The 26,262-nt window shown below is 29.1% G+C and overlaps 1 protein-coding gene across 1 annotated transcript in view; it reads left to right on the top strand.

The window, feature by feature from the left end:
- The first annotated feature begins 10,923 nt into the window (after positions 1–10,923).
- The window catches only part of Dh31 (diuretic hormone class 2), a 146,592-nt gene continuing 131,253 nt past the window's right edge, over positions 10,924–26,262 (top strand). The window contains exon 1 of the mRNA XM_088231096.1: positions 10,924–11,074. The gene's annotated coding sequence lies outside the window, so the exon portion shown is untranslated. The remainder of the gene's footprint in view (positions 11,075–26,262) is intronic.

Genomic DNA, 26,262 nt, shown 5'->3' with positions numbered 1-26,262 from the left:
TCATAGTAAAGTGTTATTTTTTTTTTTTTATGCATATATTTATTTTTGTTAATCTTTGCTTTTAATTTTTGTATAAAATTGTAAGATTCAATATGTCCATGTATTTATAATTTTCTCAAACTGAACGGTTTGGGTAGGTAGGAAGAAATTGCCTTAAGGCAATATGCCCGCCCTTATATGTATATTTATTGTATATGTATATAAAGTGTCAATAAATAAAAGAACTAACAGAGAATTTTAACATTAACATTAACATTTTTTTTGCACCACAACAGGCCAGGAGGCCTAATTACAGTGGTAAATTACATCACAAAGCACCCAGGCTTGAGAAAAATCACATTTTTAATTTTTGTGTTTTAATTCTCACCGGGAATCGAACCCGGAACCTTCCGTGCGTGAGTCAAGCATCTTGACCACTACACCACGGAGGCCGCCGAATAACCTCTGACGTCGCACGCCGAGTTATTTGAAAAATACCAAACTTTACAAAATTATAGCACTGACAATACGATATACAAAATTTAAAAAAAAATAGCTTTAGTCTAATTTTGGTTTGCATGTTGGTTCAATTGGTGTCCTGACGAAGAGGCGGGTACGTCTCGAAACCGGTAGACATAGAAAAGTCGGTAAGTGATAATATATAAATATTTAATAACATTTAGAAAAATGATCAAGATACGCTGCGATTGGAGGACCAATGTAGTTTCCTATGCACCGTTCGGTGCAGAAAAAGAATGATGATGATGATTATGAGATATGTGTACCGTAGGGTACTAGACTATCGACTAGCGATACGCTATCGATCCCGTATCTTCGAGTTTTGACGTAAATTTATCGATAACTCTCGGTAGAGCACTCGCATAACACCGATATAACATAGATTTTATATACACACATAATATGTAGATACGGAAAATCTTATTGAGTATTGTGGCCTTTGTCCCATCTCAACTAAACATAGTTCGAATGATAATCACACAGTGTCAACATGCATTGTTGAACGAATGTACAAATAATGATTGATTGTGGACATTAATCAGATATACACATAGAAGGGAAAGCCAAAAGATTTAGATTAAATTATGGAATCCTGTCGATAGCGTTCTGTTTTACCATTGCTAAACAAACAGAGAAATATCTGGAAAGGATAAAGTAAGATGGAACTGATTTGAATAAGGGTTGGAACATTTATTTTATTCGGAAAATAATCAAATACGTCACCGGTTTAGGGAAATTAATAACTTTATGCTAAGATCAACATTCGCAACGCTATACACAGCCAGTAAGGAAGTTTAGTGTTACGGGGAATTATATATAAATAGAGTTTTCTTACACGCGGTTAAAAATATGTTCACACGGCATTTCATTGTTCTGTGAAGTTTTTCGAAAATATGTGAAAAAATAAGTTTACGATTATTAACTACTTTGAAGCGCCACAGGTTTAGAGAAAAGTTTTTAGAAAAGAACTACAATAATTTTAAATCACACACATTTTTGTGACATTTTCCTTTATTTCTACGTAAAATTACTTCGGTTATTACCAAATACTGATAAGGACAGGTATGAAGATACCGTCAAACGTGACAATTTTGCCCAGTTATGACAATTTTTCCCACTGCCAAAATCAAGTTTTAAAGTAAAAAAAGTCACTGGTATCATAAAAATTACATTTGTTAAGTATATTTTGATAGTTCCATGGCAAAACTAAATATTTAGTTTACTGCCAGCTTCAGTTGATCACTTGAAATTTGAAGTTAAACTTGAAGGTCTGTTTGTGTATATCTACAAATATTGTCAAAACTTTTGTTGTTGCGGAGTTTGTGTTGAAAAGAGGCAAGTAAGTTTTATATATTTAATTGCATACATAATAAAGACGCTATAGAACGTATTTCTGTATATCTACTTGAACAAACACAATAGATATTTTAGTGGGCAAAATTGTCTTAGATTTCTTAGCTAGTGCTTTGACAATTTTGCCCACGTCTAGGGTTGTCGCTACATACTACATTGAAAAAACATTATCCAAGAAAGTAGAAAAAAACAAAGAAGAAAATATAAAAGAAAATGAAGTAAATGGCAAAAACATGATTTTAAACGAGGTAACGGGATGTTTCTTTCAAACTGGCCTATAAATCAGATTTTTTGCCAAAGATTAAACAAATAAGATTTTAAAATCTGATGGGCGTTTCAACTCAAATACACGCTGAAAATGACAAGCCAGTTATTTTGTTCATTTAAACTTTTTATACCACACAGCAATTGGTAAACAATCCATCCGATTTTTCTCTGCCATCAGGATCAAAAGATACCTACACCTTATAGAGGAGAACATTGAAAAAATGTCATAGCGACACGGAAACAACAGACTTTGATGCCTACTCAGTTGATGAATCAACAAATTTCGAGACATTCATCATAAGTCATTACGACGAAAATAAACAACGTGCCTCCGAATCTTCGGCCGATGAAAACGAAAAAACAGTGTCTGATCCGCTTGAAATTAATAACGGTGAAGAAGTCGCTTTCGTTTTAGTAAAGTTTAACACTGTTGATATGAAAAATGACAAATATTATGTCGGTTAAGTTATCAGTGCATCAACTACTACAATTTTAATATTGTTATTTCATTTGTAAGATGCAAACGTAATGGAGCTTTGTGTGATCTCAAGTTGAGGATATTGCTGATGTATTTAATTGGAACATACTGAAATCTTTACCTGAACTTGTAATCTTACGTCAAGGTTTTCATAAATTCAATGTAAATCTTAAAAACTGCAAAATTGAGTCATTTTCAAAACCAATTTTAATTTTTACTACTCAAAAATAATTTAAACCATTTTAAAAAATGTAAGAATATCCATCCACATTTTAGAAAGTTTTATTTATTAAATTTGCCAGCTTTTTGTGAAATTATGAAGACTTATTTTTTTATTTTAAATGTTTTTTTGTATTAATACTTTTAAGTCTAAAGAAGAAAATAAAACATACAAAATATTATGAATTCTGTACATAAAATACAATTTCAAAGTAAAGGTAATCAAGCAAATAATTGCACTGCTCTACAAAAAAATAAAGATAATTTTTTTTTCTACATACACATTTAAAGAAAAATCATTTTGGGGGCAAGCTCTCTTAATTACGAAAATCGCATCAGAACTGAAATGGTTTGTAAAAAAAAATAATTGGCTTATGCATAGTCAAACACGAACAAATTAAAAGGATTAGAGATAAACTCCTTTGGTTTTGTTGAAAATCCAATTATGTGCCAACCCTGGCCCACAAATCCACATTGTGTAGAAAAGTTGAGGAAATAGTGATGCCTCAATGATGCTATTGTTTAAACATAAACAGTTTTTTTCGCCCAAAAAGTAGTAATAAACCGTATGATAAGGATGATTAAACCAAAAATAACAGTTATTTACCAAGTGGGCAAAATTGTCAACAAGTGGAGATAATTTTGCCCAGCATGTTTTGTCTTCTAAAATTGCACAAATAAAAGAAAAGCAAACGTTTTGTACTTGTAAAAATGCTCAGAATAATTAGTATCACTATTCAATAAAATGGATAGGAGTAGTCCTATACAAAAAAATTATGATATTGTAAAAGTTTGTTAAAACTGGGCAAAATTGTCACGTTTGACGGTGATAAAAACATAAAAAAGACATTGAATATTACAATAAGAATTATCTTCTTTTTTGAAAAAAGATAATACAATTCCATAAAAAAGGTTTTAACTAAAATATTTCAATAAATGTATTTTTTTTAGTATTACCGAAGGCATAATTTTACGTAGAAATAAAGGAAAATGTAACAAAAATGTATGTGATTGAAAATGATTGTAATTCTTTTCTAAAAATAAAATTAAGATTTTGTTTCAGCCACTTTCATGTTTAATTTATTATCTTTGAATCATTGCAATACATTTTAGTTTAATACTTAGTCTTTATTGAGATCCCAGATACCTATGTTGCCCTAAATGCTTAGATTTCTATATTCACAATTAAACCATGTATTTTTATCTCTGTTTTAATATATTAATATTGATAACTCCCAAAGGGTTGACTCCACGAAAAATTGGATAGACTCAAAATATTGTTAATTCAATAATTCTTTAGCATTAGTGCTTCAATCAAAATAATTATGAAGTAATAGAAGCAATTTGGTCAAAGAAATAGTAATTTTACTCTCGTTAATATTCTCTTAAATAAATATGTATGTGGTTACAGCAGTGGCGAACGGTAATTTTATTTACTGGTAAGCTATAAAAAAATATCATTTATTTGTACCTACATAGTAGGTGCATAATATAATATAAGTGATATACACCTACTATAAATTGCTATTTTTTCTGTGGTTATGTGTGATACAACAACTATCATCTATAAAATCAACTCTAACGACGTAACTTCGTGAAATATTATATTGTGTAGCTATGTTATCCATTTATTTAATACACAACTTATTTAAAAGTTTATAAAAAATAGCACAATGAATTCAGTCCGTATTAGCAATTATCATTACGATTGAAATGTCAACTGGCCGACTTGTTCTAGAAATGAATAATGCTAAAAACGGCCGCGTCGAGCACCACATGTGTTGCGAGTCATATGACAAAAGTATCATCTCAAAGAAAAATAGTCCTTAAAAAAAAATGATTGAAATACTGTTGTCTAAATCAAAAATTTTCAAAGAATTTTTGTAATCTGCAAATTTACTCTCGGAGAAAAATCCCGCCACTGGGTTAAAGATGTTCAAAATATAGTACTTTTATTTGTATGAAAAAATAAGCTGGAGTAATAAGCTAGTTCTGTGGCTCATTGCTGGTGCTGGGCGCGCATATGAATATTTTTATTTAAATTTGGAGAAAAATACAAATGATGGTAATGATGTATAAGAAATAGTAATTATTTGTTTGTTTTTCTGTAAATCACGTCATTGTAAAGCATTATAACGGATAGTCAAATATTATGGTAAGCTGCGCATAATCACTTCTATACACGGTTCGCCCCTGGTTTATAGCCAAAAAATGGGGTAAGGCATGCGAAAGAACGGCATTCAAATGGCAAAATCGTATGATTTTTTTAACTTTTTATCGGGCTACCGTCTTCACTCAGCGGTAAAATGCCATTTACATGCAAAATATTATTGTTCTGTCCCAGGACCCAACCATTGTCCATGTATTAACAGCAATTTGTAGGACAAGACACTGTTCTGAGACATTGTCACGGAGATAGACAGGCAGGCTATCTCAGAAGGACAATGATTACCTCCATCACCACGCGCACTGGAACATCTTACGTACGTACATTTTGGTATTAAACAAATATTATTTTTCGTAAAATCGCTCGTAATATACACCGTCGTGTATTCATTTTCGCAGCACTCACGTGTGAGCTGCGGTCGAATTTTCGTATTGTCCCAGCGTTCTATCTTGCTCGGTCGAGGCTGTTCACGGAGCTGGGACGAGACATTATTGTACTATCTATTGTATCGTCCACGTGTAAACGATAGTTAAGAAATCAAATGAGTAAATTAATTGTCAGGTTATAAGTACGCAAGGGAAAACATAACTTTCTACCGGTGTCAAAACAGCCGTTACCTGAATAAATAATACTGAATATCCTTAAATGTTGATAAATACATGTTATGAAGCAGTTAAGTACTAAAATTAGAATCTTAAGCTTAACCGGAATGAATCAAATTATTTTATTTAACAATAATATTTAATATATGAAAATCTAAATTAATTGCAACAGAGAGGGAAAACATTTTTGAGAAGGAAGTCTAGGCATATTTTCCCCCATTATTGCAATAAATTAATATCTAAATAGCTCCCTAGGGAGAAAATCCAGCCTGTCTACGAACATTTGGACATAATAAAAATATTATAATAATGATCATACTTGTAATATTGGAAACGATGTTTTTGATAGCCATAACTGTAGGAACCCTAAAACGTTTTTACATAGATTCGTTCAGTAATAATGTACAGATTAAATATGTGCAGATTATATTTACAATAGTATTGAGAGCACAAACATGATCAGAGATTGACATTTTTGACAGCAAATAGTTTATCAGAAGCGTTTTATACAAAATAAATTAATAAAATATTTATGTGCTGATATTGCGTTTGTGTCCAAAAATATTTTATGGTAATTCCGGTTGGCACTAAACATCCTTATTGTTTTACAAGATAGCAAAAAATTAACGTTTAATTAAAAAATTATAACATCCCTTAAAATTAAAAAAGGAAACGCAAAATAATAAATATAATAACAATCAGCCGGTCCTCCAACCATCGATGTGCAAAAAAGGACGATTCGTATGTCTATGGCGACGTAACATCGTTATTCAATTTATTTTTTATTATTTTGCATATGATTTATTGCTCCTATTTCTTATATGTTTTACTATAGTATTGAGTGAGTTTCTAGAAAAAAAATCTCAATTATCATTTAAATTATGTTTTTATTTATATATTATTTTTCTGTTGATTTCAATGATACTCTCATTTTGTTTTTTTTTAGTACTACTATATTTTACTATTATTTTGTTGATTTTAATGATACCATTATTTTGTACATTTGATTATGTGTGATTCTTAATTTGTATAATTTATATTTTTAAAATTATTTCTGATTATCTTTTTTGCACTGTATTCTTTGGAATTTTATTATTTATTACTTATACCCCTTTTTCTAGACTGTTATTCTATTGCATCACATGTCATTATAATTTAATCGAAATTATTTTAGTATGTATTTTTATTGTTATTTATTGTGGCTTGACACGGGCATAGCCTAAAAAGCCTCAACAAGTTCATTAATATTTAAACTAGTGTAATTTTGAATGAATAAATAAATAAATAAATTTATTTATGCTTACGTTAGTTCATAACATTTTAAGAACTAATATAAACTTTTAATATTTTTTTTCTTTCTATTTTGTTTTTGTGTCCTGCAGGTCTTAACGGGGTGACGATTTTTCTGCACAGGAATATACGGAGAAATGGAAAGTAAAATAAGCCACTATACTTTTCATCCCAAAAATTTAAAAAAGGACACTAAAAATAAATACGGTTACAATCAGCAACATTTTTTGAAAATGAGTAGACGGTAAGGTGGAAAGCAGCTTCATCCTCAGGGGACCATTGATTCAGCCTGAGGATGTTAAAGAGCTCGCCCCCTACCAAATAGCTTGATACTTTACGGATCTGGGCTTGGAGGGGGAGATTTAGCAAAATGTAAACTCTAGCTTTCCACACAGTAGCCAGGCTCTTTATAGACCTGGGCTTGGAGGGCGAGAACTTTTTACGGGGACCCGTCACAATAGATCTTCGCAGGTCGCAGTGACGTCAGAAACTTGCGGCTTGCATAGCACTAACTTCCATATCTAAGACTAAAAATAAGGCGGGATGTCAAAAGTAATACATTTGAAATGAATTCATTAAATTTCAAAAATGGACTTGGTTTATCTATGGTAAGTGTGCTTTTCGTTTTGATTTTGCAATAGGATTTTTTGTTTGTGAATAGAATAATCATGCTACATTGCCTTATACCCGTATGCAGAGACAAAACTTAAGGTGAGGAAAGTACATTCTAATCTCAAATTAGAAGAATAACCTGAAGGTGAAGACAATTGAATGAACTTTGCATACGCGCATTATACTAACGGATCATCGTATTTCTTTCATATAGCCCTGGCAAATTAGACTTTTTGAGTGAAAAAGAGCCTAGAGTTTTGTGCATAACATATTAAAATTTAATAACCTAAAGTACCTACCTAAAGTAAAAAAAAGTCTATAAACTGTCAGTCCTAGCGAAAAATATTGTACAAATAAATAAAAATAAATTATAATTATTTATAAAAAAACAATCAAGTGTATTTTTTTTGGAGTAATATTTTCGGAGATACAAGATACAAAATACGAAAATTTCGGGAACATACGTCCAGGGTCTTGGTTCTATTACACACACGTTTTTTTCCCCCCGGACACAAAATACAATGTAAATTAAATTCTATCCACGCACGTTTTACACGTTTGATATTAAATTACGTAATTATTTTTATAATAGAGCGACAGAGCAGTTTATTGATTTAATACAATGTTTTCTGTTCAGAACAGCGACAAGCAGAAGTATTTTCCACTCTGATGCAGATTTTGCATTATTATGTGACGCGCTGAATAGTAATGAGGATTCTAAGGGTACATTATGGCGGTGTAGCGCTAATAGTTCTGAGCTGTCGGTTATAATAAATACGACGGCTGTTTAACTGCCCAGAATGCACATTTCATTCCGATTATAAAACAGAAAGATTGTAAATGTACGTTCTTTTCTGAAAACAAAGTACTATTCTAAATACAATATGGGTTCCTTTTCAAAAAAGAACAATGTATGATTCAGAAAACAAGGTACTGTTCTGAAAACAGGATATCTTTCTGAATAAGTTAATATTCTGAATACAATGTACGGTTCTTAAGCAAAGGTAGTGTAATCAAAATAAGATATTAAAATAAGGTAATACTTAAAAAAACAGGAATTATTTTTAAAATAAGATACCTACTGTTCTAAAAACCAACTGAAAAACAACAGTACTATTTTTGAAATGTGATACTTTTCTGAAAGCAAGGTGCAATTCTGAAAACAGGATATTTTACTGAAAACAAGGTACAATTTTAAAAAAAGTACCATAGTGTAAACAAAGTTTGTTCTATTCGTAAAATAAGAAAAACTCATTGAAAATTCCAAAAAATATAATATTCTATTTTATTTATTTATTAAGGAAATCATACAGTCTTTATACAAATACAAGGTTCAAAAGAACATAAAAAAAAGTAAGACCAATAACAGATTTAACACTAATTTATTATGAATGCAGGAGGAGAGGGGAAAAATAATTGAATTCTAAAAAAGTAAAAATATGAATATTAAATAAAAAGTACATAAAAGGAAGAAGACATTGTATTGCTCCAAGTCTAAGTTCCTCCCCCTCTCTCTGCTTTCATGAACATTTATATTTCTTTGTAAAAATTCACAACCAACGATAATTAATTAGATGCAGGTAAAAGATGTACATGCAAATAAGTATAAACTGAGAGTTAAAATCAAAAGTTAAAATTAAAATAAATGTAAAAGTTAAAATTAAAAGTTTAAATTAAAATTGAAATTAAAAAAACTGAAAGATAAAATTAAAAGTCAAATTAAAAGTTAAAAGTCAAGCAGGAGATGAATTTAAAATATCTTTAACCGATTTAAGAAAAATATGGTATTTACAATGTAATATGTCGAAAATTAAGTAGTATGTATTTTAAAAATAAAGTCCACTTCTGAAAAACAAAGTATCTGCTATAGGTACTGAAAAGAGGGCACTTTTCTGAAAACCGGAACTTTTCTGAAAAAAATAAATTATTTTGAAAACAGACAAACAAACTATTTACAAATAAGAACAAAAATTAAAGCTTCATTATTTTCATAAGAACGAAAATGATGGCTTCATTATTTTCGTTCTTATTTCAGCATAAGAAAATAGGTTCGATCAAGAATTGTTAAAATGCTAACAATAAATAACACAAAATAATATTAATTCAACGTAATGGAAGATCAAAATATAAGTGGGTAAAACATATTTGTTCAATATTGCAGCATTGCATAAAAACACATTACATATTACAACATAATGCCACATATCAATATTATTTAACCAAATTTTGGTTTATTTATATAAACCTACCTGCGGACCCGACAGACGTTGTCCTGCCCAAACGTTGGTTGGCTATTATCTTAGAAAAAGACTTTTCATTGATAAGTAGGTACCTAGATAATTGTTTGTGGTTGAATTCCAAAACTAGAAATTGTTAATGTTTGAATATTTCATTTAAGTAGGAACCTAGGAACTTGTTTACGGTTAAATTTCAGAGTAAAATAAATATTTTTTCAAATATGGCATTCCTTTTGCAAACGTCAAACTCTGATCTTCTCACCAACAGAGGGGTGTACTTATGTTAGAATACGATTTTTAAAAATGTATTGAATTAAATATTATTTTAGAATTACAAAAATCCAGTAAAAAGAAATAAATGGGTAGAAATTATAAGGAATTTAAGGAAAGAATCTGATTGAGATCCACAAAAAACAAATGCCGTTTGTAAACATTCAAAAACAAACTTTTTTATACACAAAAAAACAACATCTTTCCATTTTTTGTAAATGCATTCTCCTCAAATGTATCCCTGCTTTATCGATAAATAAAACATTTATGCTTTTTACTTCTTTTTTACAAATCATTTAAGATTTTAATATCTACGAACACGCACAGCGCAAAGATCTATATTTCTCTGAAAACCGCACGTAAATCGGTAAAGACGTTTAGGAGGAGTTCGATGACATCACACGTACAGAGGAATTTTATACATAAAGATTTGCTTACATAATATAATATTATTAACGTTGTATAATATTTTGTTAAAGTTCATTTAATTATTATTAGTTAATACGATTATTAACGAGTAGGTAGTAGGTAGATACCTATTCAATTATTTTCAAGGTACTTTTCCCATCGAAAAAGTCCAGGTAAAATCTCTATGGGGGTTTATAAATAAATAACAGCGCTTTTTTGCGGGTGTTTTGAAAAAGTTTACGCTTAAATGCGTGTATACCATATTCATTTTATAGATTAACATACCTACACACGGCATGTCAGATTTCCTTTATTTTTCTCTCACCTTCTGCGTCATCTTAATAACACAAATTGAACAATAAGAGAGAATTGGAACTATGTATATTTGTACGTGTGTAGAGCAAACAAAAAATAAATTCATCTCTTTCCTAAATGACGTAGCGGGTTAGGCGGTAGGGTGGTGAGAGGGAGGGGGTAGTGTTCGGCTATATAAGGCGGGGCGACGGGACGCCCATTACGCATTCTACAGCAAAGCCCACTTGTTGTTGGATCCGGAAGGCGCGAGAATAAGGAACCCCTGTCTACTGAGGCTCTTCATCTACTTTCGAAGTTCGAACTTCACGCCGTAGAAGCTTCTACGCTGCTGAACATACCCATCTTTAACACCAGAAAGGTAAGATTTTAAAACGATTTTATTAATCATTTTATTGAATCTTAACAATGTTGTATTTTTATCTAAATAATTATGAAGTTTTACATAAAAAATCATGGATTTAACTATCCACATTACCGATATCACGTTTTTGTATTAATTTTATTTTTAACCAGACTCAAAGCAACATTTCGCCTATTAAAGATATTAATAAATTTTACACAAAAATGTATAATTTAAGGTTTTAATCAAAGCCTGAAAAAATATCCAAACAACAAATAAGTATTATCTTATTTTTCAAAATTTGAAAATAAAAAAGGAAAACGGAAAAAATCAGCTTATTAATGTAAATTGTGTGTTTTATATATGTTGTTTTAATTAACCCCTTTCGGTGGAAGGAAATTTTTTTTTTACACATTTGATTGTTGAAAAGGGAGCAGAATCTCAAACAACTTTTTTTTGTTTTAATCAAAGCTGAATGAATTGTAATAATGCAATTTAAAAAAAAAATATGTCAAAACTGTTCAACTGAATACTGTTTTACTGGTGTTATGTTAGTTTATGAAAAAAAAAACCAATCGTATAGGATACATTGCCAAGAAAAGGTAAAACAGAATTTTTTGTTAAGAATACAGATAATATATTCTTGTAATATTAAAAAAATTAAGCCATATTATTTTAAGTTTTTCAATTGTTTGATTTCTACATCATTGTATTAAATTGTAAAATAAATTAGAAACTATTTCAAATTGTTTCAATAAACAATGTACATTGAATAATATTTTTTTATTAAAAATGTGGGCATATTTTCACGTATAAATTGTAAAATATATTATGTAATCCGATTTAAAAGCTGTAAGAGTAACATGAAAAATAAAACAGATTGAATGAAAATAGAGACTTGTATAAGGATAAATTACCCGGATTAGGTAAATACATATTTTATAGACGTTAATTTTAGGTAATTTTACGATATTTCTATTTATCGTTTAAGAAACTAAAAGCAACAATCTAAATATTAAAAAAAATATTCAGTTTTAAATTTTCATAGAGAAATCGTAAAAAGAAATGACAAATTATTAAATAAAATACCAAGAGTTACTTTACAATACAATCATTATAAATATTTTATTAGATGGAACGACAAAATATTTTTTCGAAGACAAGACAAAATTTTCACTTACTTGCCTTTTTCAAATATGTACATAGTCAAAAATTTAACAGTCACTTTTCACGTCAAGAATCATAAATATTAATTTTATCGATACTTTTTAATTTCATTAATACGTATATTTGTTTTTAAAACCTTACTGTGCCAGTATTTGTATTTTTTTTAACATTGGCGTAATTCAAATAAAATTCTTAAGAAAATTTGAATTAAATACATTCGATAAAAAATAATTTACTAGTATTCATTTTTACTCGAAATCATAATTAAACATTATATATCTAATCAGATAATTAATAACATACTTGATTTTCAAATAAAATCTACCTTAGAACGGGTTGGACCATGTAAGATGGAGAACTAAGTTATTAATGTAATTTTTAACACTTGTTTTGTGAATTTTCTTGATACATTAAAAACAAATATTTCCAAATTAAATTATTAAAGTAATATTTTGAAAATGAATTTTTATTTCTGTATGAAAAAAAAGTATCTATTTTTTAATTCATAATTTGGTTGAATACTAATATTTACCACGAATTTATTTTGGTGAATTCTAAAATGTGTTTTCAACATTATAATTTTAAATCTACTTAAGTCAATAATCACTCATCTCAAATTTATGGAAGAGACGATATATTGTTTTGGTTTCTTGTGCAAACAACTGAATTTTCATAATTGCCTTCAAGTAAAAATAAATAGTACTCCAAGAAACACAAAGATAAATAAATAATAATATTCCCTCTGCAGAGATTTACGGAACGAAAAATATTTTTTTAGAAGTAATGTAAAACGTTTTGGGATTTCGAAAACGAATTGTTATCAAAACACTGTTGTTTTAACAGTACTTCTTATGCACCTCTTTATTATTTTTATAAGATTTAATGTTTTATTTAGTAAATGTTGAAAGTAAAACCCCCGCAACTCGCAAAATTACAGATAAAATGTGACAAAACTTTCTAATATCGTTTTTTTACCATTTAGAAACCTCAAAAACGCATGATTAAAAAGATACGTTTTTACATATATATAATAAAACAGTAGATCGAAAATAATCGAGTAAACTTCACCAAAAATTATTACCAAATGAAATACCAAAATATATTCTGTAATGTTTCAAACTGTATTTATTTAATTAAATAATATTGAAACACCACAACAAGTAGGTGTTTTTATATGGTGTATTTATATAGTAATTCATAAATTATTTAATCGTATACGACCGCTCAACTAAAGTTGAAAAAACAACTAGGAAAAAATAGTTTAAGAAGAGAATATAAAACAAAAGGCACTAAAAAGCAAAAACTTAAAATAGTAGAAGAAAAAACGCTTTGACCTTGTTTAATTCTAGCGATATAGTAATAAAACCGATCCTTCTTTATTTGTTATTAAATTCTGAACTATGAGAATTTAAAAAGAAAATGGTTGATTGAGAATTTATCTTATTTTATTTAAATTTACTATTTTTTTTACTTTTTTATTTATACTTTTATAAATACGTATTGATAGTGTTAAGTTTTTCAAGCGTTATTTTGTCACCTTGTCTTTATTCTCTCAATTTATTTATTATTTGTATTTTTAACACAAGCAAAATTGGTGTTGCGAACATCAAAACTAATTTACAACATAAATTTCTTGTAAATAGAATAGAAATCTATAAACAGACGATAAAAATTATACTACCGAATATTTATGAAGTTTATTACATTTTACATGATATGAACAAAATAAGAGTATTTCGTTTTTATAGCGCTAGGCCAATATTTGATAAACTGAATAAGAGTATGTATCTCATCAAATTACTCTGAGCTAAAAAAACGGTAAAAATAAAAAATAAGCGTATTTTGAGGTGAAGTTAATTTACTACCGAAATATTCATAAATTAATGCGTTTATTCATGGCTTTTTACTGAATGAAAAATGGCTTTTTTATGAGTCTTTCAAAGCCTTCGTTTTTTTAAGTGCGCCTCTATAACATTCCCAGTCAATTAAAAACAACCCTTATTTTATTGACATCATAATTTGAATACATTCCATTTAAAACTTTTTTTTTTCTTGTAAGAAATGATATATATTGTAAAAAGACAAACCTACATCTGAAATAATAAGAATACATATTTATTAACTATAATATACAATGTGATAAATACAAAATAAAACAAAGCTTTTCATATTTGAATGGCGGACTTATTTCTCCGCTAGCGATTTCATACAGCCTGACCAAAAACAAAAAAAAAATACAATGATAATAAAAATAAAAAAAACATTAAAAAAAACAAATAAATAAACTAGTTAAGAAAATACAAACAGTTAAAACATTTGAAAAAAACATGGTGTCTATTGCTCACATTTTATATATTTTAATTGATTCAGTTGCATGTTACACGTATTTATTTATAGTATAGAAACATTTGTTTATTAGAAACACTTTTAACACTCCTGCAAATTTTTTTATACAATTTATTTCCTTATTTTTTTTGTTAAGCATGTTATAATTTTATATTGTCATGCATATAAGCCCTCTTTGCATACATGATTGTTTCGCCAGTAATTTTTTTTATTTATTCTTATTCCTGGTGTTTTGTCAATTGCAATTTAAACGGAGGAAAGTGCAGGTACACTTTGAATGCCAGTTATTGGTGATATTATTATTGGCATTGACTTGCTAAAAGTACGTGGTAATCTAAATTACTCTTAAATGAAATATTAATTATATTTCGCCATGGAAATTGAGCATAGTAATTTGATTTACATGCTTGTAATAAATTCATAGTTCCAACATCGATCCATTATTTCTGATAACTCAGAATTTTAAAACATCATAATTACCCAAAACAACTGGGAAAATCCGAAAGCATTGCAAAAATCCTGAAACGTCATCATACAACATTTTGAAACCGTGTTTTCTAATTTGTAATAAGGACAATTTGAAAGAATCTTCTTAAATTTACTAATATATTCTTCTCGTCTTTTAAGAGATCCTTAGATTTGTGTTACAGAAACTAGTTGTTCTACTGAAGTAATGAGGTCCAGCTGTCTCTTTATATCTTGGGTGGTTGTCTTCCAGGCGGACGTTGTTCAGGGCTGGAATTCCGAATGCATTTACAGCGCGCTATAACGCGTATTTAGTATATAAGAACGCGCTATACCGCGCTATAGTTGTGTTCGGAACACCAGCCCAGATGGGATTTCATTGGCTGCAGCATACACAAGTCTGTCACTGCTCATCCTGCCTACATGGTCCTTCCAGTATCTTCGTCTGAATCTGCTCCATCGCACGATATCCTCTACTTCTTACGTATCACTAATATTAGTATTACGGATTCGGTCTCGGAGCATTTTTCCGGTAATGGACTTTCAGACCTTAATTTAATCAGTTATTTTTGTTCTTGTTTTTTTTTTTTTAAATTTTTATTTCGTCTTAAAATAGTACAAATAAATAATAAAAATGTCCTAATATTAACTTATATCTAATAATCCTTAAAATATATACTAATTATTAACATTTCTAAACAATATATGTGCACTTGACAGCTACAACAAAAAATATTGCAGAGAACAAAACATTTTTAATTTCAATTTTCGGGAAGAACCAGAAGATTTGTTGGTATGGGTTCATGTAAAATTACCTATAACACAATCATTGAATCACACACCAATCACCGCGGCATCACAGTATCCTTTCAAACCAGGACAAATTTGAAACAAATTCACCATACTTTAAAATAAAGCTCCAAGAAAAATCCCAAGAAAAAATACGGAAGGGTAGTCGATGCTAAATTATTGAATTAAAATACTTTCTCATTGAAAACAAAGAAAATCTTCCAATACAATGGTTTTCGTCAAAAAAAACATTAGCTCATAATTTTGGAAAACCCACAAAAAAAACTTCTTCAAAGCCAACTCAAATACGATTACTTTATTACAAATTTTGAATCTAGAAAAAATGACATAACATATGTAGATGCTTACATAAACGAAGAACGACTAATTGGAATTGAACATGTTAAATATTTAGAACTAACAAAAGACAGACAATTGACATGGACAGCTCACATTAATAATTTCATTGGCTAAATAGCAACATTATAAAGTCTTTTTTCAAAAATCAAAAACTTTGTTCCGAAAACGGAAAAAAATATTATGCAAAAACCCTGGCAGTACTCAGAAAAATCCTATTATCTTCTATGCATTACCACTAATTGTCTCTATTTGTTCATGAAATATCAGGATGTTCACAAATCTAACGCCCAAATTCTTAACATTTGATGTTTGTATCAGATTCTGGTCGGTTCATTTTGTAGCGAAAAAATAGAGTTTTTTAGGCCCTAGTGAAAGACCTGACCGAACATTTGGAAACATTGAACCTAAGTTTGTTACGCCTTTCCCATTTAAATCTATTAGATATATCCGCTCGGAGAAGATAAAAATCGTCCAAAGTTGTCCTCTTTAAAAAAGTTTTAAGTCATCCGTAAAAAACAAAAAATGCCAGTTCAAAATTACATTTTTAATATTATTAATGAAAATAGAGAACAACAATGTACCCAGGTTAAAGCCTTGCGGGACACCCGTGAAAGTGTAGAAACACTCTGACGCAAAAATACCATACGAGACATATTGGATTCTATTTTGGAGGTAGCTCGCCATTAATTTTAGCTATAACTTTTATTTTGTAGATTATCCTCAGGTTCAGCTATTATTATTATTATTTTTCTTTTATTAAGATAAACAAAAATGTATACAATATAACTACTAAAATAATATATAAATTCAATACATATATTTACATTAACGTTTTTCATTACGTAAAAAAAAAACTATTCTCGAGTACTGTCAATGAGGAGTGACGTCTTACAATAATTTGAATATTTTATTTTTGATTATTGATATTTTTAGGATAATATATAAATTGCAAAAAAATAAATAAATGGTGATTTTAATCAGTGCTACAGAAAAAATAATTAACAATGTATCTTTTCACTTCTTTCTTAAATATGTTGTATTTCTGACCGCACTTTTAATTTTCTTTGTTCATTTCATTAAAGAAAAATATTCCTCTAAGTATAATGTTGTGTTGGAGTTGTTTATAATTTTGGAATTAAGATTTTACCATTTGTTTAAGGTCGTGTACTTACGTTTTGTAACGTAGAAACGCTACTATTTATTTTGTTTTTATGCATTTGAAGCAAACTATTTTTTTCAAGCTACAAACAAACAAGCTGCTTCACTGCATAGCATATCATTTGAATTGTTTTATTGCCCATTTTGCAACCCAATTCCAAGCCATTCAGCTCTTCCATAGTTTCATCAATTATAACATTAATCAGAGAAATATTGAATGGTCTAATTAGTCAACTTCTCTGAATATTAATTCTACACCAATATAATTTACAAGCCAAGCAAATAAAATTTTCAGTTAATGAAATTAGATAACACAAATTGCAATTAATATATACCTTCTGTAAGAAGATTAAAAGTTTGTCTTTTTTTAATGCACATTTAATTATTCATAATTATTTAGATATTAATTTAGTAAAAAGAAAAATAATATTGCTACAAGACGTGTAGTCATAGTATATCATATGTGTCAGATGTTGGGATTATTTTTAAATAGAGAAAATAAAATTTAACCATAACATTTTGTGAAAATTAATGAAAAAAAATGTAAAAAAAATACCAAGTCTATTCTAGTAAGGAGGACACTCAAATTAATTTCGTGTTTTGATACTACTGACAACTTTTTTAAATATACTTGGTTACCCATCTAACTAAAATGTTAAAAATTGTTTTAAATATAAATATAGTGCCAGATGAATAAAAAAATGTAAAGTAAATAAAAAAATAATAATAACAGTCGGCTAAAATACGGAAGATTTAATATATCTTAAACATTTAAGATTGTTGGACGAAGAATTTTTTATTCAAATGAGATTGCATTTTGAAATCATAATAAATTTATAAAACGCAGTTTTCAATCAATAAGTCATCCTTTTTTAAGAGCTTCAATAATTACAATTTTTAAACAAAAAATATGATTATAAACTAGATATTTATTTTACATGAACATACAGTCAACAATGATGAAATTACATAATGAAAATAAGGCTAAAAAACAGCCCAGCAAAGTTTCCAAATAATAATCATGCATATTCAATTATTTATAGTACATTTTTAAATGTGTGCATGCGTATATATATACATATGTAAAAGGGCGTGTTCGTGTGTATTTGTACAGATATGATATTTGAAACGCTCTCGCGGCCGTAGAAAAAGCTTTTATCTCGCGTATTTTGTATATAAATACGCGAGATAAAAGTGTTTTCTACGGCCGCGAGAGTCGTTTCGAATATCACCTCTGTCCAAATACACACGAACACACCCTTTTATATATGTGTGTATTTGTGTGGGAGTAAGTATGTAGGTGTGTGTAAACGTGTGCATCATTGAAAAACAAGTGGCACTTGAAGTTTTAATTAAATAAATCATAAATAAATAAATATGCGGTGACAGAGAAATTTGGTGAATAGGTATTTATGTCTAGTTTTTTTGTAACTATCTCGCAGACACCTGCCCGATATTGAGCAAAACAGACCACTTTATGTCGGAATGTTAATGCCTAACTAAAATCGACAAAACCGTTTTTGTTTTTTGCACCTCAAAACAGAACCGATTTTGTTTTTTTTTTAAAGAATATCATATCCTTAATATCAATATCTTGCCGGCCTCGTGGTGTAATGGTCAGCGCGTTTACCTTCCATGCAAGAGGTCTCGGGTTCGATTTTAGGTATAGTTGACATAAAATACTTATTTAAATACTTATTTGTTTTTTATTAAACATTATAAAATCTCATAGTCCCTAAACTGGCATCTGAAGCGTGAGGCTGATTATCTTATCTTCATGTAATAAAAAAAATCAAGATACGCTGCGATTTTTTTACTAATGCAATGCCCTATGCTCCATTAGATGTGAAAAGGAAATGATGATGATGATCTATCAAAATGACATTTTCTGGGGCGGTACCTTTTCCGTTATTCAAAATTATTGACCATCTTTTTATAGCGTACGTCTGAAGACGGCAATTGAAACTGGGCGTTTATTTGGGTTTTTGGATAATCCTAGCTCCTATGTGTAAAAACATATCAAAAAAGCAAAGCACAAAAATACGCCAATGACAAATATCAATATTGTGTAAAAAAACACTACTCTAGTGCTATCCAGGAAGCAAATACGAGAATACGTTTGTAAAATGAAAATTCAGACCGTGTTTTTTTCTTAAATGTTAGTTTTCCCGCTAAATATCTATCGAAAATAATTTATTTTTATGGAAAATGAGAAACGAAACATAGTTTAAAAATCAAAAAAGCTTTTGTTGATTTTTAATTTTTCTGAATAGATAAATATCTTTTGTTGAAAAGTTTATAAAGATACATCGAAGGGTGTGTTTTTAAGCAAGAACAACTTAAATTGTACAAAAATATACTTCCAATATTTACTGAAGTTTGTTTCATAATAATTGCGGCAGATTCCAACTTTTTTAATTAACAGAAATTGAATAACTTATTATCAAAGCTTAATGAAAGTAAATGTTTAACAACAGTTCATTAATTAATTACGGGTCCAAGTTTATTTAAATTTATAATAATAACAAATGCAGAATAAAGGGATAAAGGATTGAAGCTATGATAAACTAGCGCTTATGAAATATTGAATTGAAATCCTTTATCTAAACTCGCGAGAAGTTTATTTTATAAATCTTTTTTATTATGACGTAAATCATTGATATTTTTGTGAGTAAAGTAAAACTGCTACAAAAACGATATTTTATATTTAAGAGCTCTAAAGCAAATAAATTATAAGTTACTTTTACCTACATATTATTTACCTTAAAAATATGAGGATTTAATGTATGTTTTTTTTTATTGAAATATACGAGTACAGATGACATAAGGTAATGATACATAAAAAGAAATATTACTCGTAAATTCGAAAAATTCACCAAGGCGCTTTTTGTGACTTGTTACTGGAGAATTACGTATACAAAATTAATCCAACTTTAAAATAAATGTCTACATCTAGGTTTAAAATCAAACAACCTTTAAATATAGCCCGTCAAACGATGTTCCATTGTAATGGTCACCCTTTACCTATTAAACTCACGCCCTATCTATTTATCCCACAACATAAAATATTTTCTTAACCTAATCAGTGCATGTAAGGGTTGCTTATTAAAATGCATGTCGTGTTGGTTTTATATTTTTGTGCAACAACAATGGTGACAGTGTATAGTGGGTTTTGCATGTTAGTTTAATTGGTTTTAAGACGGGTACGTCTCGAAACCGGTAGACAAAGAAATGTAGGTGAGAGGTTAAATACAAATATTTAATAGTATTGAGTTATTACAATTAATTTTGTAATATTTTAATTTATTTAATCATGTTTTCATTAATCAATATTCAATTCTGTTTTACGTTAGATTATTTTTGATGCTTTAAATGAATTAATATTAAGGACAGCCACTGTGGCACAGTTGGTTAGACGGCCAATTGTGAAACTGGTTCGATTACCGCCAGTTGCAAGAAAAGATTCATGAAAGATTTATTCCTCAGTTTGTCTTGGTGTTGTAATGTATTATAGAACCTCCTCCCCTTTTCCCTATTTTCTACCCGACAAGCCTTAAAATAGAGGCTTAGCGGGTTATATCTTTAAAAAAAAAATCTATTTTATTTTCAGTTTAGTTTTTTTTATTCATATTTTATATCAACATATTCCTTTGGTATTTTTTTTTCTATGCATTTGTTCTTTAGGATAATTAAAAATAAATGTGAGTAAAGATTTGGATAAAACTACTTACCGACTTTTCTATGTTTACCGGTTTCGAGACGTACCTGTGTCTTCATTTGGATAAAAATTAAACTAATATGCAAAGTACCATTAAACATCTTCATGCATAAATACAATGTAAAACAGCGTGAAAAGTAAAATGTAAATAACTAACAATATAACAATGCAGAATGTAGAAAATATAACACAAATATACCTGTTATTAAGCTATTAAAATATAAATAATAATATAGCTTTCTTTAATGTGAAATTTAGGTTAGTTAAAATGTAAATAAAAAAGAATATTAATAAAAACACGTTTTTTAAAAGTGTGTCATAATTTAAATTAAATTAAAAATTTCACTCTGCTTTGACTGGTATTTCAAAAATTCAATATTCAATTTAATTATTATTTTCCGATGAACTTTTTACATTGTTTTAATGTTTATTTTTTCTCTAAAAAGGCATCTTTAAATAATCGGGGGTGTCTGTTTGTGATATTTTGGTAATTTCAATCTTACAAGTTATTGATAGATCTTTAATTTATAACGAACGCAGCCCGCGGCTGCCGTTTTCTTGAAAGAAAATTGGTTATCTAGAAAAAATATACAGAGAGAAAAATGTCAGTGGATATTTAAAATTTAGTAAACAATGAAGGAATAAGTTATACCGATCATCAATATATCTTGATGTTTTATGAAGGTAAAGTAAACAGTCTTTGCTTCAAGTGTCAGTCCAGGGGAAACAGAATATTCCTGTGTAAAAACACCATTTTAAATAAATGTTTTATGTCATCCATGTCCGAAACCTTGGATAATGGGAAAACGCGCTGACCATTTGAGTGCAAGGCGGATTACATGATATTGAAATTGAAAAAAAAAACGGAGCCATTTTGATTTGTCACCTTGCATGCCATGCGGTTTGTATTCTATACATCTATCACATTCTAACGCAATCGATATTGAATTTCGCTCTCGTTTGCGCTACTTACGAACGAACATTTTGTGACTCTTGTGCTAACTACTCTGTTGTCACAAAATACTTTATTATTTTTCTTGCGATGCCTTATCAGGTTCCTCTGACGTTGGCGATCACTACAGCGAAAGCATCTGGTCCTACGCTACTCCGCAGCCAGGACAAATGCTTAAATGATGTACACGCCATAGTGATTAATCGAAAAAGATGACCAGTAGTTTCTTGTTGCCATCTCTGGTAGATTTTTCTATCGGGGTTACCATCCCTTAGCTGGATGGTTCTGGTTTGGAGGCACCAGAAACTTGCCTTTCATCCTCTCGTTATCTGCTGTGATCACACCATTATGCGTGTGATCCCATTGCCCGGGGTTCGCGACGTGGACGCTAACGAGTTGGACTAGTCAGTAGTGCCGTTGGAATGTAACTGGGCATTTTATAGAATCACACCCTCCAGCAAGACATGACTTACTGCAACCCTACTGACGGTTCGAACTCTTTATATTCTAACTAGCTTTAATCTAGAAGAGCTGCAAGAAATGGTGAATGGGGCACTATATTGAAACGCCAAATGGACGACTCGATCAATTAAGTCATGAAGGTGAGTAGATCAGTCTTACTCTTCAGTCTAGAGACAGTTGAATATTGCAGTGTAAAACCACCTTCAAAATAATATTTCACGTTGACCCTGTCAGGTATCGAAACCAGAACCTCAAGCATGATAGGCGAATGCGCCAATCACTACACTACTAAGTGGACAATCACTCCACTGATTTCATATTTCAGGATTTTCATCTGAGAATAGCCGTCGAAAACACTTATTCAGGACTCTGGTTCACAGAACTGTATTATTTATCTGTCCGGACACGGACATTATCGATTCGTACCGTCCATCAAATAAAAGTGGGAGAAAACGCTCTGTCAACAGAGGGCTCTTTTCAAGGCAGTAAAAACCTTTTGGTTAAATAAAATCTGTCTCTTGTATAACCTTCTTCTCGTCAGATCATCCAAGTCAGAGTTCCTTCTTAACAATATGGTAGTCCGTTCGTTAACTCATATTTACCTTAATTTTTTATATGCTCTATGATACATTATGACGTACAGTGGGTTTGAATGTTTGATAACTCTATGGTTATGTGTAAGTACCTGTCGGTGAACAAAGTAAAGATGCAAATTTTATTTGTGTTAGTAGGCACAAAACAGAGGTTATTAAAAATAGACTTTACATATTTGAGAAGGGAATATGAAAGTCTACGCATTTACATAATTTGAAGACGCCATTACGAGGTTTTAGTAAACTAACTGGGTTGTGCATTTTTTTTATTTTCAAGCGTTGTACAATATGATTTGATTCATATTAAAAAAAAAAACTTTTAGACACCGTTATCTGCATATAATATTGCACAGAACACTTCTTAAGTGTACCAATTGCATTTAATATTGATACTTTTTTTATTTAATTTTATATGCCCTATAATGATTTATTTTTTACTCAATATGTTAGCGTGATCATTGTTTGAAACCACTGTGTATAATATGTACATTTAATTTTTATGATATTTTTTTTTCTTTTATCTTCTGTACATTATTTAAAATGTTTATTTTTACAAAGTATGAATTTTTTGTATACTAAAAGGTACTACGTGTCGTGTATATTTATAAAGAAATAATTGTATATCGTTATAAGTTTAATGCCTCAGATTCAGTCCACGGAATAATAAAATATTTTATCAAAATTCTAAATATAGAGATATTCACAAACAACAGAATTTATATAGAGAAACAATCACCCCTTCTCAAGCATCTCTCCATCTATATTGAGATATTTATTTATCCGGATTTGACAATTACTAAAATATCATAAGAAATAATGATTTAAAAAAAAACTAGAATGAAGTGAATAAATTTATGATTAAACAAAGCAAAAATACTAATGTTGATTTTGAGCGTCATTAAAAATCCTAGGCTAGGTTTTTTTAAATAACATGAAAAATATTAAAAGCACGGATACAACAGAAAGTCAAGTGAAAAATTAGTAGCATTAGTTAAATACTTTGTCCGTTTCTATGTAATTAATTAACTCTGATAATGACTCTCGTTATATGTAGCGAAATGTCATGGAACGGTGGACTTTCATTACACGGAGTAGGTTTAAAAATATTACATACATACATTCCATCTCTCCCCCTTTTGGATTTATATTGTGTCTACAAATAGTTGAACCTCTTTATCGCCCGCCAGCTCCTGTACTTTTTACCTCGTTAAATCAGGGTGGTTAGGCCATTTGATCACAGCGTAAATAAATTCCTATACTTGTCTCATTAAAAAAAAAATATATTAATAAAACATATAATACACATTGTAGATCTTATACTCCCAGGAGTTATTAAAAAAAATATTTGGGAGCGTACATAAAACGAAAATATTTTTGTGATAATACATAATATCATACATAGTTAATACGAGTATATCCAAAATAGTAAGAAAACATAATAAATGAAACATAAAACACAGTATTTTACACCATATATATAAATTACATTAATAACTATCACCATCAAAAAGATTTAAGTAATATTATTTAATTACGACACTTTTGGCTTTGCTATTTAGTAGTAGTAATCTAGGATTAAAGAACCTGGGCCCAGATTACAATTGAAAGTAATAAAGAAACATTTAACTACATATAAAGTAAAAACTCATTTTCTGAACGAAAATATGCATGTTTGAACGGTAATTCGAAGTATCGTTGTCGAAAATCTGTAATTTAACATGTATGAATACATATTTGATTTAATATTCAACTAATGATTAAAAAAACAAACGTACTCAGGCTCTCGTGAGGAATCCGCAGTATGTGACCCAGCCGAACGAATTGCTCCCGCTTTATGATAGGTGTCACTGAAAAAAATATTAATCAGTTACTACTGCGTGCTTATGTGTATTAATTATGAACGAAAATTAATCATTAAACTGATTAATTCGCTAAAAAATGCTGTACGATGTACTACTAATAATGGATTTTGTACGAATTGTCAAACGTAAAATTAAACACTGTAATTATTTCGTTAGGTGTATTTGTTTGATCGAAAGATTTTATTCATGGTTTTACATTCGGTATCTAAGTGAGATAACATAATTTACGGAGAAATAATAACTGGTTCAAATTCATTTACAAATGAATTACAAATTCACTTTAACTAGATGTAACAAGTTTTTGTAATATTAATACTAAATGACAAAATAAAACAAAACAAACTATCCAATTTATTACAAATATACTTCAGTATACGACATGTTCACATTTTGCTCAATTAATTACATATTTATGTAATATTTTAAGTGAAAAATAATAATTTATAGTCAGATTTAAAACAGTAGAGGGCAATTTTGCCGTGTATGTTAATAAAATAAAATTTAAAAAATGCATTTAACAGAAACCAAATGATTATAATATATTTATTATTGAATCAAATATTGCTTACTTAAATTATTTAAATTAACTTTTTCTACAACGAAAATTTCAATTCAGATTACAAACGTAGAATTTGGCTAAACAAACTTTTACTATGAAACTCACATTGTTAAGTATCTTTATAAAATGTGTAAAAGAACTAATTAAATAAGAAAAAATGCTTTCGGTTGAATTTTGATTCTTCAAAGTTGAAAAAAACTTTTTAATTTGTCGAACTTAATTTAATATGCTATAAGATATTTTATTCCATCGCAAGAATGTCAAATACATTAATCCTAAGGAAATATTACCATTTCATATAAAATTAATGAAATTTTATTTCCAACGAAGACGTGATATAATATTTTCTTAAAGAAATATGGACGTGTTTTACCTGTATATTTCAAACTAAAATAAAAACGAAAAGTCGCGTTTAAAATTTAATCCACAAAAATGGTTTCGTTTTAAATAAGTAAAATACACAAATATTTACTATGGTTATAAATTAATACAGTTTAAAATATAATCTACAAATTAAACAGGATAATAATTAGACAACGTTGAGGACAGGATACAAAAACGAATAATTTTTATATGACGAGTTTTGTCTAATTGATGCCCAGTTGCACAATGCAAGATAAAAATAAATACATGAGTGGATAAAGGTGTTATGTGACAAAAACAAAAAGAAGAGATATCTGGGGTTAAAGTTTGAACACCAGTACAAATATTGATAATACAAGACCTTCATTCGCTCTCAAAATCGGTTTTCTGCATCTTTTTGATATTGCAGTTG

Source organism: Micrasema longulum, unplaced genomic scaffold (genome assembly GCF_059751315.1).
Source record: "Micrasema longulum isolate JH-2025_06_02 unplaced genomic scaffold, ASM5975131v1 h1tg000849l, whole genome shotgun sequence".
Lineage (NCBI taxonomy): Eukaryota > Metazoa > Arthropoda > Insecta > Trichoptera > Brachycentridae > Micrasema > Micrasema longulum.
This window is presented reverse-complemented; position numbering and strand designations above follow the sequence as displayed.